Raw genomic sequence first — 14,269 nt, 5'->3', positions numbered from 1 at the left:
GAATCTTTGAAATGTTTCATAGTTTTAGAAATATAGTGCTTTCAAATTTGAGAACTTTATAATAGGGCTCAATGGCAGCTTATGGCACGTCAAAAAGTCACTTTCACCTAGAAACTCCATTCATATCCAACATATAAAAAACATATTTGTGATTTTTGTTTGTTCAATTTAATCCAGCAAACAGAAATTTGCTATTTTTTTCCTTTTTTTGTTCAGAATTGAAAAATGGGAAAACACTAACCGAAAAATCACAAAAATGGTGGTGCCTTAGTATAATTCTGTTTGAGTCCAGCAAACAGAAATTTGCTCTTTTTTCCTTTTTTTTCAGATTTGAAAAATGTGAAAACTCAAAGCCAAAACCCAGCTTTTAAAAGCTGCCTCAAAGTTGAGTTTTTTTGTTTTTTTTGCAATACTGTTTGTTACCCGTTTCCTTTCTTGTCAGTTAAAATTATCATTCATCATCACTTCCATCTTGTCCATCACCTAACCCTAACCCTAACGCTAACCCTAACCCTAGTTGTCTGGTACCAGATTGGTTACCATATGGTACCAGAAAAAAACCAACAAAAAAGCAGTTGAATTGTCTGGAACCAGTGGTGCAGTGTCTTAGCACACTGCCACATCATTGGGAGATGGTGAGTTCAAACCCCACTCAAGTTTTTACTTTCAAGACCGATTTCAGAAGAAGAAAACCAACAAAAAAGCAGTTCAGTTGTCTGGAACCAGTGGCGCAGTGTGTTAGGACACTGCCACATGATCGGGAGATGGTGAGTTCAAACCCCACTCAAGTCATTACTTTCAAGACCGATTTCAGAAGAAGAAAACCAACGACCTATCAACCAACACATTCAAAGGCATATCAATCCCATTAATCCATTTTCTTATCAAGTTGAAGGCATCCCGGATTTTGTTCAGGGTGGGTTGGGTGTTTCACGGTTTCTCATCAACTCCATGTTAAATCACCCAATTACCCCCCAACGGACACTAGCCCTAACCCTAACCCTAGTTGTCTGTTACCAGATTGGTTACCATATGGTACCAGAACAAAACAAACAAGAAAGCAGTGCGAATTGTCTGGAACCGGTGGCGCAATGTGTTAGAACGCTCCCACATTATCGGGAGATGGTTTGTTCAAACCCCACTCAAGTCTTTACTTTCAAGACCGATTTCAGAAGAAGAAAACCAACAAAAAAGCAGTGTGAATTGTCTGGAACCAGTGGCGCAGTGTGTTAGGATGCTGCCACATGATCGGGAGATGGTGAGTTCAAACCCCACTCAAGTCTTTACTTTCAAGACCGATTTCAGAAGAAGTAAACCAACAAAAAAGCAGTTGATTGGTCTGGAACCAGTGGTGCAGTGTGTTAGGACGCTGCCACATGATAGGGAGATGGTGAGTTCAAACTCCACTCAAGTCTTTACTTTCAAGACCGATTTCAGAAGAAGAAAACCAACAAAAAAGCAGTTGATTTGTCTGGAACCAGTGGTGCAGTGTGTTAGGACGCTGCCACATGATAGGGAGATGGTGAGTTCAAACCCCACCCAAGTCTTTACTTTCAAGACCGATTTCAGAAGAAGAAAACCAACAAAAAATCAGTGTGATTTGTCTGGAACCAGTGGGGCAGTGTGTTAGAACGCTCCCACATGATCGGGAGATGGTGAGTTCAAATCCCACTCAAGTCCTTACTTTCAAGACCGATTTCAGAAGAAGAAAACCAACAAAAAAGCAGTTGAATTGTCTGGAACCAGTGGCGCAGTGTCTTAGGACACTGCCACATGATTGGGAGATGGTGAGTTCAAACCCCACTCAAGTTTTTACTTTCAAGACCGATTTCAGAAGAAGAAAACCAACAAAAAAGCAGTTCAGTTGTCTGGAACCAGTGGCGCAGTGTGTTAGGACGCTGCCACATGATCGGGAGATGGTGAGTTCAAACCCCACTCAAGTCATTGCTTTCAAGACCGATTTCAGAAGAAGAAAACCAATGACCTATCAACCAACACATTCAAAGGCATATCAATCCCATTAATCCATTTTCTTATCAAGTTGAAGGCATCCCGGATTTTGTTCAGGGTGGGTTGGGTGTTTCAAAGTTTCTCATCAACTCCATGTTAAATCACCCAATTACCCCCCAACGGACACTAGCCCTAACCCTAACCCTAGTTGTCTGTTACCAGATTGGTTACCATATGGTACCAGAACAAAACAAACAAGAAAGCAATGTGAATTGTCTGGAACCAGTGGCGCAATGTGTTAGAACGCTCCCACATTATCGGGAGATGGTTTGTTCAAACCCCACTCAAGTCTTTACTTTCAAGACCGATTTCAGAAGAAGAAAACCAACAAAAAAGCAGTGTGAATTGTCTGGAACCAGTGGCGCAGTGTGTTAGGATGCTGCCACATGATCGGGAGATGGTGAGTTCAAACCCCACTCAAGTCTTTACTTTCAAGACCGATTTCAGAAGAAGAAAACCAACAAAAAAGCAGTTGATTTGTCTGGAACCAGTGGTGCAGTGTGTTAGGACGCTGCCACATGATAGGGAGATGGTGAGTTCAAACCCCACGCAAGTCTTTACTTTCAAGACCGATTTCAGAAGAAGAAAACCAACAAAAAATCAGTGTGAATTGTCTGGAACCAGTGGGGCAGTGTGTTAGAAAGATCCCACATGATCGGGAGATGGTGAGTTCAAATCCCACTCAAGTCCTTACTTTCAAGACAGATTTCAGAAGAAGAAAACCAACAAAAAAGCAGTTGAATTGTCTGGAACCAGTGGAGCAGTGTGTTAGGACACTGCCACATGATCGGGAGATGGTGAGTTCAAACCCCACTCAAGTTTTTACTTTCAAGACCGATTTCAGAAGAAGAAAACCAACAAAAAAGCAGTTGAGTTGTCTGGAACCAGTGGCGCAGTGTGTTAGGACGCTGCCACATTATCGGGAGATGGTGAGTTCAAACCCCACTCAAGTCTTTAATTTCAAGACCGATTTCAGAAGAAGAAAACCAACGACCTATCAACCAACACATTCAAAGGCATATCAATCCCATTAATCCATTTTCTTATCAAGTTGAAGGCATCCCGGATTTTGTTGAGGGTGGGTTGGGTGTTTCACGGTTTCTCATCAACTCCATGTTAAATCACACAATTACCCCCCAACGGACACTAGCCCTAACCCTAACCCTAACCCTAGTTGTGTTACCAGATTGGTTACCATATGGTACCAGAACAAAACAAACAAAAAAGCATTGTGAATTGTCTGGAACCAGTGCCGCAGTGGGTTAGAATGCTACCACATGATAGGGAGATGGTGAGTTCAAACCCCACTCAAGTCTTTACTTTCAAGACCGATTTCAGAAGAAGAAAACCAACAAAAAAGCAGTTGATTTGTCTGAAACCAGTGGTGCAGTGTGTTAGGACGCTGCCACATGATAGGGAGATGGTGAGTTCAAACCCCACGCAAGTCTTTACTTTCAAGACCGATTTCAGAAGAAGAAAACCAACAAAAAATCAGTGTGATTTGTCTGGAACCAGTGGGGCAGTGTGTTAGAACGCTCCCACATGATCGGGAGATGGTGAGTTCAAATCCCACTGAAGTCCTTACTTTCAAGACCGATTTCAGAAGAAGAAAACCAATGACCTATCAACCAACACATTCAAAGGCATATCAATCCCATTAATCCATTTTCTTATCAAGTTGAAGGCATCCCGGATTTTGTTCAGGGTGGGTTGGGTGTTTCAAGGTTTCTCATCAACTCCATGTTAAATCACCCAATTACCCCCCAACGGACACTAGCCCTAACCCTAACCCTAACCCTAGTTGTCTGTTACCAGATTGGTTACCATATGGTACCAGAACAAAACAAACAAGAAAGCAATGTGAATTGTCTGGAACCAGTGGCGCAATGTGTTAGAACGCTCCCACATTATCGGGAGATGGTTTGTTCAAACCCCACTCAAGTCTTTACTTTCAAGACCGATTTCAGAAGAAGAAAACCAACAAAAAAGCAGTGTGAATTGTCTGGAACCAGTGGCGCAGTGTGTTAGGACACTGCCACATGATTGGGAGATGGTGAGTTCAAACCCCACTCAAGTTTTTACTTTCAAGACCGATTTCAGAAGAAGAAAACCAACAAAAAAGCAGTTCAGTTGTCTGGAACCAGTGGCGCAGTGTGTTAGGACGCTGCCACATGATCGGGAGATGGTGAGTTCAAACCCCACTCAAGTCATTACTTTCAAGACCGATTTCAGAAGAAGAAAACCAATGACCTATCAACCAACACATTCAAAGGCATATCAATCCCATTAATCCATTTTCTTATCAAGTTGAAGGCATCCCGGATTTTGTTCAGGGTGGGTTGGGTGTTTCAAGGTTTCTCATCAACTCCATGTTAAATCACCCAATTACCCCCCAACGGACACTAGCCCTAACCCTAACCCTAACCCTAGTTGTCTGTTACCAGATTGGTTACCATATGGTACCAGAACAAAACAAACAAGAAAGCAATGTGAATTGTCTGGAACCAGTGGCGCAATGTGTTAGAACGCTCCCACATTATCGGGAGATGGTTTGTTCAAACCCCACTCAAGTCTTTACTTTCAAGACCGATTTCAGAAGAAGAAAACCAACAAAAAAGCAGTGTGAATTGTCTGGAACCAGTGGCGCAGTGTGTTAGGATGCTGCCACATGATCGGGAGATGGTGAGTTCAAACCCCACTCAAGTCTTTACTTTCAAGACCGATTTCAGAAGAAGAAAACCAACAAAAAAGCAGTTGATTTGTCTGGAACCAGTGGTGCAGTGTGTTAGGACGCTGCCACATGATAGGGAGATGGTGAGTTCAAACCCCACGCAAGTCTTTACTTTCAAGACCGATTTCAGAAGAAGAAAACCAACAAAAAATCAGTGTGAATTGTCTGGAACCAGTGGGGCAGTGTGTTAGAACGATCCCACATGATCGGGAGATGGTGAGTTCAAATCCCACTCAAGTCCTTACTTTCAAGACAGATTTCAGAAGAAGAAAACCAACAAAAAAGCAGTTGAATTTCCTGGAACCAGTGGAGCAGTGTGTTAGGACACTGCCACATGATCGGGAGATGGTGAGTTCAAACCCCACTCAAGTTTTTACTTTCAAGACCGATTTCAGAAGAAGAAAACCAACAAAAAAGCAGTTGAGTTGTCTGGAACCAGTGGCGCAGTGTGTTAGGACGCTGCCACATTATCGGGAGATGGTGAGTTCAAACCCCACTCAAGTCTTTAATTTCAAGACCGATTTCAGAAGAAGAAAACCAACGACCTATCAACCAACACATTCAAAGGCATATCAATCCCATTAATCCATTTTCTTATCAAGTTGAAGGCATCCCGGATTTTGTTGAGGGTGGGTTGGGTGTTTCACGGTTTCTCATCAACTCCATGTTAAATCACACAATTACCCCCCAACGGACACTAGCCCTAACCCTAACCCTAACCCTAGTTGTGTTACCAGATTGGTTACCATATGGTACCAGAACAAAACAAAAAAAAAAGCATTGTGAATTGTCTGGAACCAGTGCCGCAGTGGGTTAGAATGCTACCACATGATAGGGAGATGGTGAGTTCAAACCCCACTCAAGTCTTTACTTTCAAGACCGATTTCAGAAGAAGAAAACCAACAAAAAAGCAGTTGATTTGTCTGAAACCAGTGGTGCAGTGTGTTAGGACGCTGCCACATGATAGGGAGATGGTGAGTTCAAACCCCACGCAAGTCTTTACTTTCAAGACCGATTTCAGAAGAAGAAAACCAACAAAAAATCAGTGTGATTTGTCTGGAACCAGTGGGGCAGTGTGTTAGAACGCTCCCACATGATCGGGAGATGGTGAGTTCAAATCCCACTCAAGTCCTTACTTTCAAGACCGATTTCAGAAGAAGAAAACCAACAAAAAAGCAGTTGAATTGTCCGGAACCAGTGGCGCAGTGTCTTAGGACACTGCCACATGATTGGGAGATGGTGAGTTCAAACCCCACTCAAGTTTTTACTTTCAAGACCGATTTCAGAAGAAGAAAACCAACAAAAAAGCAGTTGATTTGTCTGGAACCAGTGGTGCAGTGTGTTAGAACGCTCCCACATGATCGGGAGATGGTGAGTTCAAATCCCACCCAAGTCCTTACTTTCCAGACAGATTTCAGAAGAAGAAAACCAACAAAAAAGCAGTTGAATTGTCTGGAACCAGTGGGGCAGTGTGTTAGAACGCTCCCACATTATCGGGAGATGGTGAGTTCAAATCCCACTCAAGTCCTTACTTTCAAGACCGATTTCAGAAGAAGAAAACCAACAAAAAAGCAGTTGAATTGTCCGGAACCAGTGGCGCAGTGTCTTAGGACACTGCCACATGATTGGGAGATGGTGAGTTCAAACCCCACTCAAGTCTTTACTTTCAAGACCGATTTCAGAAGAAGAAAACCAACAAAAAATCAGTGTGAATTGTCTGGAACCAGTGGGGCAGTGTGTTAGAACGCTCCCACATGATCGGGAGATGGTGAGTTCAAATCCCACCCAAGTCCTTACTTTCCAGACAGATTTCAGAAGAAGAAAACCTACAAAAAAGCAGTTGAATTGTCTGGAACCAGTGGCGCAGTGTGTTAGGACGCTGCCACATCATCGGGAGATGGTGAGTTCAATTCCCACTCAAGTTTTTACTTTCAAGACCGATTTCAGAAGAAGAAAACCAACAAAAAAGCAGTTGAGTTGTCTGGAACCAGTGGCGCAGTGTGTTAGGACGCTGCCACATGATAGGGAGATGGTGAGTTCAAACCCCACTCAAGTCATTAATTTCAAGACCGATTTCAGAAGAAGAAAACCAACGACCTATCAACCAACACATTCAAAGGCATATCAATCCCATTAATCCATTTTCTTATCAAGTTGAAGGCATCCGGATTTTGTTGAGGGTGGGTTGGGTGTTTCACGGTTTCTCATCAACTCCATGTTAAATCACACAATTACCCCCGAACGGACACTAGCCCTAACCCTAACCCTAACCCTAACCCTAACCCTAACCCTAACCCTAGTTGTGTTACCAGATTGGTTACCATATGGTACCAGAACAAAACAAACAAGAAAGCATTGTGAATTGTCTGGAACCAGTGCCGCAGTGGGTTAGAATGCTACCACATGATAGGGAGATGGTGAGTTCAAACCCCACTCAAGTCTTTACTTTCAAGATCGATTTCAGAAGAAGAAAACCAACAAAAAAGCAGTTGATTTGTCTGGAACCAGTGGTGCAGTGTGTTAGGACGCTGCCACATGATAGGGAGATGGTGAGTTCAAACCCCACGCAAGTCTTTACTTTCAAGACCGATTTCAGAAGAAGAAAACCAACAAAAAATCAGTGTGAATTGTCTGGAACCAGTGGGGCAGTGTGTTAGAACGCTCCCACATGATCGAGAGATGGTGAGTTCAAATCCCACTCAAGTCCTTACTTTCAAGACAGATTTCAGAAGAAGAAAACCAACAAAAAAGCAGTTGAATTGTCTGGAACCAGTGGCGCAGTGTGTTAGGACACTGCCACATGATCGGGAGATGGTGAGTTCAAACCCCACTCAAGTTTTTACTTTCAAGACCGATTTCAGAAGAAGAAAACCAACAAAAAAGCAGTTGATTTGTCTGGAACCAGTGGCGCAGTGTGTTAGAACGCTCCCACATGATCGGGAGATGGTGAGTTCAAATCCCACTCAAGTCCTTACTTTCAAGACCGATTTCAGAAGAAGAAAACCAACAAAAAAGCAGTTGATTTGTCTGGAACCAGTGGCGCAGTGTGTTAGGACGCTGCCACATTATCGGGAGATGGTGAGTTCAAACCCCACTCAAGTCTTTAATTTCAAGACCGATTTCAGAAGAAGAAAACCAACGACCTATCAACCAACACATTCAAAGGCATATCAATCCCATTAATCCATTTTCTTATCAAGTTGAAGGCATCCCGGATTTTGTTGAGGGTGGGTTGGGTGTTTCACGGTTTCTCATCAACTCCATGTTAAATCACACAATTACCCCCCAACGGACACTAGCCCTAACCCTAACCCTAGCCCTAACCCTAGTTGTCTGTTACCAGATTGGTTACCATATGGTACCAGAACAAAACAAACAAGAAAGCATTGTGAATTGTCTGGAACCAGTGGCGCAGTGGGTTAGAATGCTACCACATGATAGGGAGATGGTGAGTTCAAACCCCACTCAAGTCTTTACTTTCAAGACCGATTTCAGAAGAAGAAAACCAACAAAAAAGCAGTTGATTTGTCTGGAACCAGTGGTGCAGTGTGTTAGGACGCTGCCACATGATAGGGAGATGGTGAGTTCAAACCCCACGCAAGTCTTTACTTTCAAGACCGATTTCAGAAGAAGAAAACCAACAAAAAAGCAGTTGAATTGTCTGGAACCAGTGGCGCAGTGTGTTAGGACGCTGCCACATCATCGGGAGATGGTGAGTTCAATTCCCACTCAAGTTTTTACTTTCAAGACCGATTTCAGAAGAAGAAAACCAACAAAAAAGCAGTTGAGTTGTCTGGAACCAGTGGCGCAGTGTGTTAGGACGCTGCCACATTATCGGGAGATGGTGAGTTCAAACCCCACTCAAGTCTTTAATTTCAAGACCGATTTCAGAAGAAGAAAACCAACGACCTATCAACCAACACATTCAAAGGCATATCAATCCCATTAATCCATTTTCTTATCAAGTTGAAGGCATCCCGGATTTTGTTGAGGGTGGGTTGGGTGTTTCACGGTTTCTCATCAACTCCATGTTAAATCACACAATTACCCCCCAACGGACACTAGCCCTAACCCTAACCCTAACCCTAACCCTAGTTGTTACCAGATTGGTTACCATATGGTACCAGAACAAAACAAACAAGAAAGCATTGTGAATTGTCTGGAACCAGTGCCGCAGTGGGTTAGAATGCTACCACATGATAGGGAGATGGTGAGTTCAAACCCCACTCAAGTCTTTACTTTCAAGACCGATTTCAGAAGAAGAAAACCAACAAAAAAGCAGTTGATTTGTCTGAAACCAGTGGTGCAGTGTGTTAGGACGCTGCCACATGATAGGGAGATGGTGAGTTCAAACCCCACGCAAGTCTTTACTTTCAAGACCGATTTCAGAAGAAGAAAACCAACAAAAAATCAGTGTGATTTGTCTGGAACCAGTGGGGCAGTGTGTTAGAACGCTCCCACATGATCGGGAGATGGTGAGTTCAAATCCCACTCAAGTCCTTACTTTCAAGACCGATTTCAGAAGAAGAAAACCAACAAAAAAGCAGTTGAATTGTCTGGAACCAGTGGCGCAGTGTCTTAGGACACTGCCACATGATTGGGAGATGGTGAGTTCAAACCCCACTCAAGTTTTTACTTTCAAGACCGATTTCAGAAGAAGAAAACCAACAAAAAAGCAGTTGATTTGTCTGGAACCAGTGGTGCAGTGTGTTAGAACGCTCCCACATGATCGGGAGATGGTGAGTTAAAATCCCACCCAAGTCCTTACTTTCCAGACAGATTTCAGAAGAAGAAAACCAACAAAAAAGCAGTTGAATTGTCTGGAACCAGTAGGGCAGTGTGTTAGAACGCTCCCACATTATCGGGAGATGGTGAGTTCAAATCCCACTCAAGTCCTTACTTTCAAGACCGATTTCAGAAGAAGAAAACCAACAAAAAAGCAGTTGAATTGTCCGGAACCAGTGGCGCAGTGTCTTAGGACACTGCCACATGATTGGGAGATGGTGAGTTCAAACCCCACTCAAGTCTTTACTTTCAAGACCGATTTCAGAAGAAGAAAACCAACAAAAAAGCAGTTGATTTGTCTGGAACCAGTGGTGCAGTGTGTTAGGACGCTGCCACATGATAGGGAGATGGTGAGTTCAAACCCCACGCAAGTCTTTACTTTCAAGACCGATTTCAGAAGAAGAAAACCAACAAAAAAGCAGTTGAATTGTCTGGAACCAGTGGCGCAGTGTGTTAGGACGCTGCCACATCATCGGGAGATGGTGAGTTCAATTCCCACTCAAGTTTTTACTTTCAAGACCGATTTCAGAAGAAGAAAACCAACAAAAAAGCAGTTGAGTTGTCTGGAACCAGTGGCGCAGTGTGTTAGGACGCTGCCACATTATCGGGAGATGGTGAGTTCAAACCCCACTCAAGTCTTTAATTTCAAGACCGATTTCAGAAGAAGAAAACCAACGACCTATCAACCAACACATTCAAAGGCATATCAATCCCATTAATCCATTTTCTTATCAAGTTGAAGGCATCCCGGATTTTGTTGAGGGTGGGTTGGGTGTTTCACGGTTTCTCATCAACTCCATGTTAAATCACACAATTACCCCCCAACGGACACTAGCCCTAACCCTAACCCTAACCCTAACCCTAGTTGTTACCAGATTGGTTACCATATGGTACCAGAACAAAACAAACAAGAAAGCATTGTGAATTGTCTGGAACCAGTGCCGCAGTGGGTTAGAATGCTACCACATGATAGGGAGATGGTGAGTTCAAACCCCACGCAAGTCTTTACTTTCAAGACCGATTTCAGAAGAAGAAAACCAACAAAAAATCAGTGTGATTTGTCTGGAACCAGTGGGGCAGTGTGTTAGAACGCTCCCACATGATCGGGAGATGGTGAGTTCAAATCCCACTCAAGTCCTTACTTTCAAGACCGATTTCAGAAGAAGAAAACCAACAAAAAAGCAGTTGAATTGTCTGGAACCAGTGGCGCAGTGTCTTAGGACACTGCCACATGATTGGGAGATGGTGAGTTCAAACCCCACTCAAGTTTTTACTTTCAAGACCGATTTCAGAAGAAGAAAACCAACAAAAAAGCAGTTGATTTGTCTGGAACCAGTGGTGCAGTGTGTTAGGACGCTGCCACATGATAGGGAGATGGTGAGTTCAAACCCCACGCTAGTCTTTACTTTCAAGACCGATTTCAGAAGAAGAAAACCAACAAAAAATCAGTGTGATTTGTCTGGAACCAGTGGGGCAGTGTGTTAGAACGCTCCCACATTATCGGGAGATGGTGAGTTCAAATCCCACTCAAGTCCTTACTTTCAAGACCGATTTCAGAAGAAGAAAACCAACAAAAAAGCAGTTGAATTGTCCGGAACCAGTGGCGCAGTGTCTTAGGACACTGCCACATGATTGGGAGATGGTGAGTTCAAACCCCACTCAAGTTTTTACTTTCAAGACCGATTTCAGAAGAAGAAAACCAACGAAAAAGCAGTTGATTTGTCTGGAACCAGTGGTGCAGTGTGTTAGAACGCTCCCACATGATCGGGAGATGGTGAGTTCAAATCCCACTCAAGTCCTTACTTTCAAGACCGATTTCAGAAGAAGAAAACCAACAAAAAAGCAGTTGAATTGTCCGGAACCAGTGGCGCAGTGTCTTAGGACACTGCCACATGATTGGGAGATGGTGAGTTCAAACCCCACTCAAGTCTTTACTTTCAAGACCGATTTCAGAAGAAGAAAACCAAAAATCAGTGTGAATTGTCTGGAACCAGTGGGGCAGTGTGTTAGAACGCTCCCACATGATCGGGAGATGGTGAGTTCAAATCCCACCCAAGTCCTTACTTTCCAGACAGATTTCAGAAGAAGAAAACCAACAAAAAAGCAGTTGAGTTGTCTGGAACCAGTGGCGCAGTGTGTTAGGACGCTGCCACATGATCGGGAGATGGTGAGTTCAAACCCCACTCAAGTCTTTAATTTCAAGACCGATTTCAGAAGAAGAAAACCAACAAAAAATCAGTGTGATTTGTCTGGAACCAGTGGGGCAGTGTGTTAGAACGCTCCCACGTTATCGGGAGATGGTGAGTTCAAATCCCACTCAAGTCCTTACTTTCAAGACCGATTTCAGAAGAAGAAAACCAACAAAAAAGCAGTTGAATTGTCCGGAACCAGTGGCGCAGTGTCTTAGGACACTGCCACATGATTGGGAGATGGTGAGTTCAAACCCCACTCAAGTTTTTACTTTCAAGACCGATTTCAGAAGAAGAAAACCAACAAAAAAGCAGTTGATTTGTCTGGAACCAGTGGTGCAGTGTGTTAGAACGCTCCCACATGATCGGGAGATGGTGAGTTAAAATCCCACCCAAGTCCTTACTTTCCAGACAGATTTCAGAAGAAGAAAACCAACAAAAAAGCAGTTGAATTGTCTGGAACCAGTAGGGCAGTGTGTTAGAACGCTCCCACATTATCGGGAGATGGTGAGTTCAAATCCCACTCAAGTCCTTACTTTCAAGACCGATTTCAGAAGAAGAAAACCAACAAAAAAGCAGTTGAATTGTCCGGAACCAGTGGCGCAGTGTCTTAGGACACTGCCACATGATTGGGAGATGGTGAGTTCAAACCCCACTCAAGTCTTTACTTTCAAGACCGATTTCAGAAGAAGAAAACCAACAAAAAAGCAGTTGATTTGTCTGGAACCAGTGGTGCAGTGTGTTAGGACGCTGCCACATGATAGGGAGATGGTGAGTTCAAACCCCACGCAAGTCTTTACTTTCAAGACCGATTTCAGAAGAAGAAAACCAACAAAAAAGCAGTTGAATTGTCTGGAACCAGTGGCGCAGTGTGTTAGGACGCTGCCACATCATCGGGAGATGGTGAGTTCAATTCCCACTCAAGTTTTTACTTTCAAGACCGATTTCAGAAGAAGAAAACCAACAAAAAAGCAGTTGAGTTGTCTGGAACCAGTGGCGCAGTGTGTTAGGACGCTGCCACATTATCGGGAGATGGTGAGTTCAAACCCCACTCAAGTCTTTAATTTCAAGACCGATTTCAGAAGAAGAAAACCAACGACCTATCAACCAACACATTCAAAGGCATATCAATCCCATTAATCCATTTTCTTATCAAGTTGAAGGCATCCCGGATTTTGTTGAGGGTGGGTTGGGTGTTTCACGGTTTCTCATCAACTCCATGTTAAATCACACAATTACCCCCCAACGGACACTAGCCCTAACCCTAACCCTAACCCTAACCCTAGTTGTTACCAGATTGGTTACCATATGGTACCAGAACAAAACAAACAAGAAAGCATTGTGAATTGTCTGGAACCAGTGCCGCAGTGGGTTAGAATGCTACCACATGATAGGGAGATGGTGAGTTCAAACCCCACTCAAGTCTTTACTTTCAAGACCGATTTCAGAAGAAGAAAACCAACAAAAAAGCAGTTGATTTGTCTGAAACCAGTGGTGCAGTGTGTTAGGACGCTGCCACATGATAGGGAGATGGTGAGTTCAAACCCCACGCAAGTCTTTACTTTCAAGACCGATTTCAGAAGAAGAAAACCAACAAAAAATCAGTGTGATTTGTCTGGAACCAGTGGGGCAGTGTGTTAGAACGCTCCCACATGATCGGGAGATGGTGAGTTCAAATCCCACTCAAGTCCTTACTTTCAAGACCGATTTCAGAAGAAGAAAACCAACAAAAAAGCAGTTGAATTGTCTGGAACCAGTGGCGCAGTGTCTTAGGACACTGCCACATGATTGGGAGATGGTGAGTTCAAACCCCACTCAAGTTTTTACTTTCAAGACCGATTTCAGAAGAAGAAAACCAACAAAAAAGCAGTTGATTTGTCTGGAACCAGTGGTGCAGTGTGTTAGGACGCTGCCACATGATAGGGAGATGGTGAGTTCAAACCCCACGCTAGTCTTTACTTTCAAGACCGATTTCAGAAGAAGAAAACCAACAAAAAATCAGTGTGATTTGTCTGGAACCAGTGGGGCAGTGTGTTAGAACGCTCCCACATTATCGGGAGATGGTGAGTTCAAATCCCACTCAAGTCCTTACTTTCAAGACCGATTTCAGAAGAAGAAAACCAACAAAAAAGCAGTTGAATTGTCCGGAACCAGTGGCGCAGTGTCTTAGGACACTGCCACATGATTGGGAGATGGTGAGTTCAAACCCCACTCAAGTTTTTACTTTCAAGACCGATTTCAGAAGAAGAAAACCAACGAAAAAGCAGTTGATTTGTCTGGAACCAGTGGTGCAGTGTGTTAGAACGCTCCCACATGATCGGGAGATGGTGAGTTAAAATCCCACCCAAGTCCTTACTTTCCAGACAGATTTCAGAAGAAGAAAACCAACAAAAAAGCAGTTGAATTGTCTGGAACCAGTAGGGCAGTGTGTTAGAACGCTCCCACATTATCGGGAGATGGTGAGTTCAAATCCCACTCAAGTCCTTACTTTCAAGACCGATTTCAGAAGAAGAAAACCAACAAAAAAGCAGTTGAATTGTCCGGAACCAGTGGC

This window comes from Electrona antarctica (genome assembly GCF_951216825.1).
Source record: "Electrona antarctica genome assembly, chromosome: 18".
In the NCBI taxonomy this organism is placed as follows: Eukaryota; Metazoa; Chordata; class Actinopteri; order Myctophiformes; family Myctophidae; genus Electrona; species Electrona antarctica.
Note: the sequence above shows the minus strand (reverse complement) of the source record.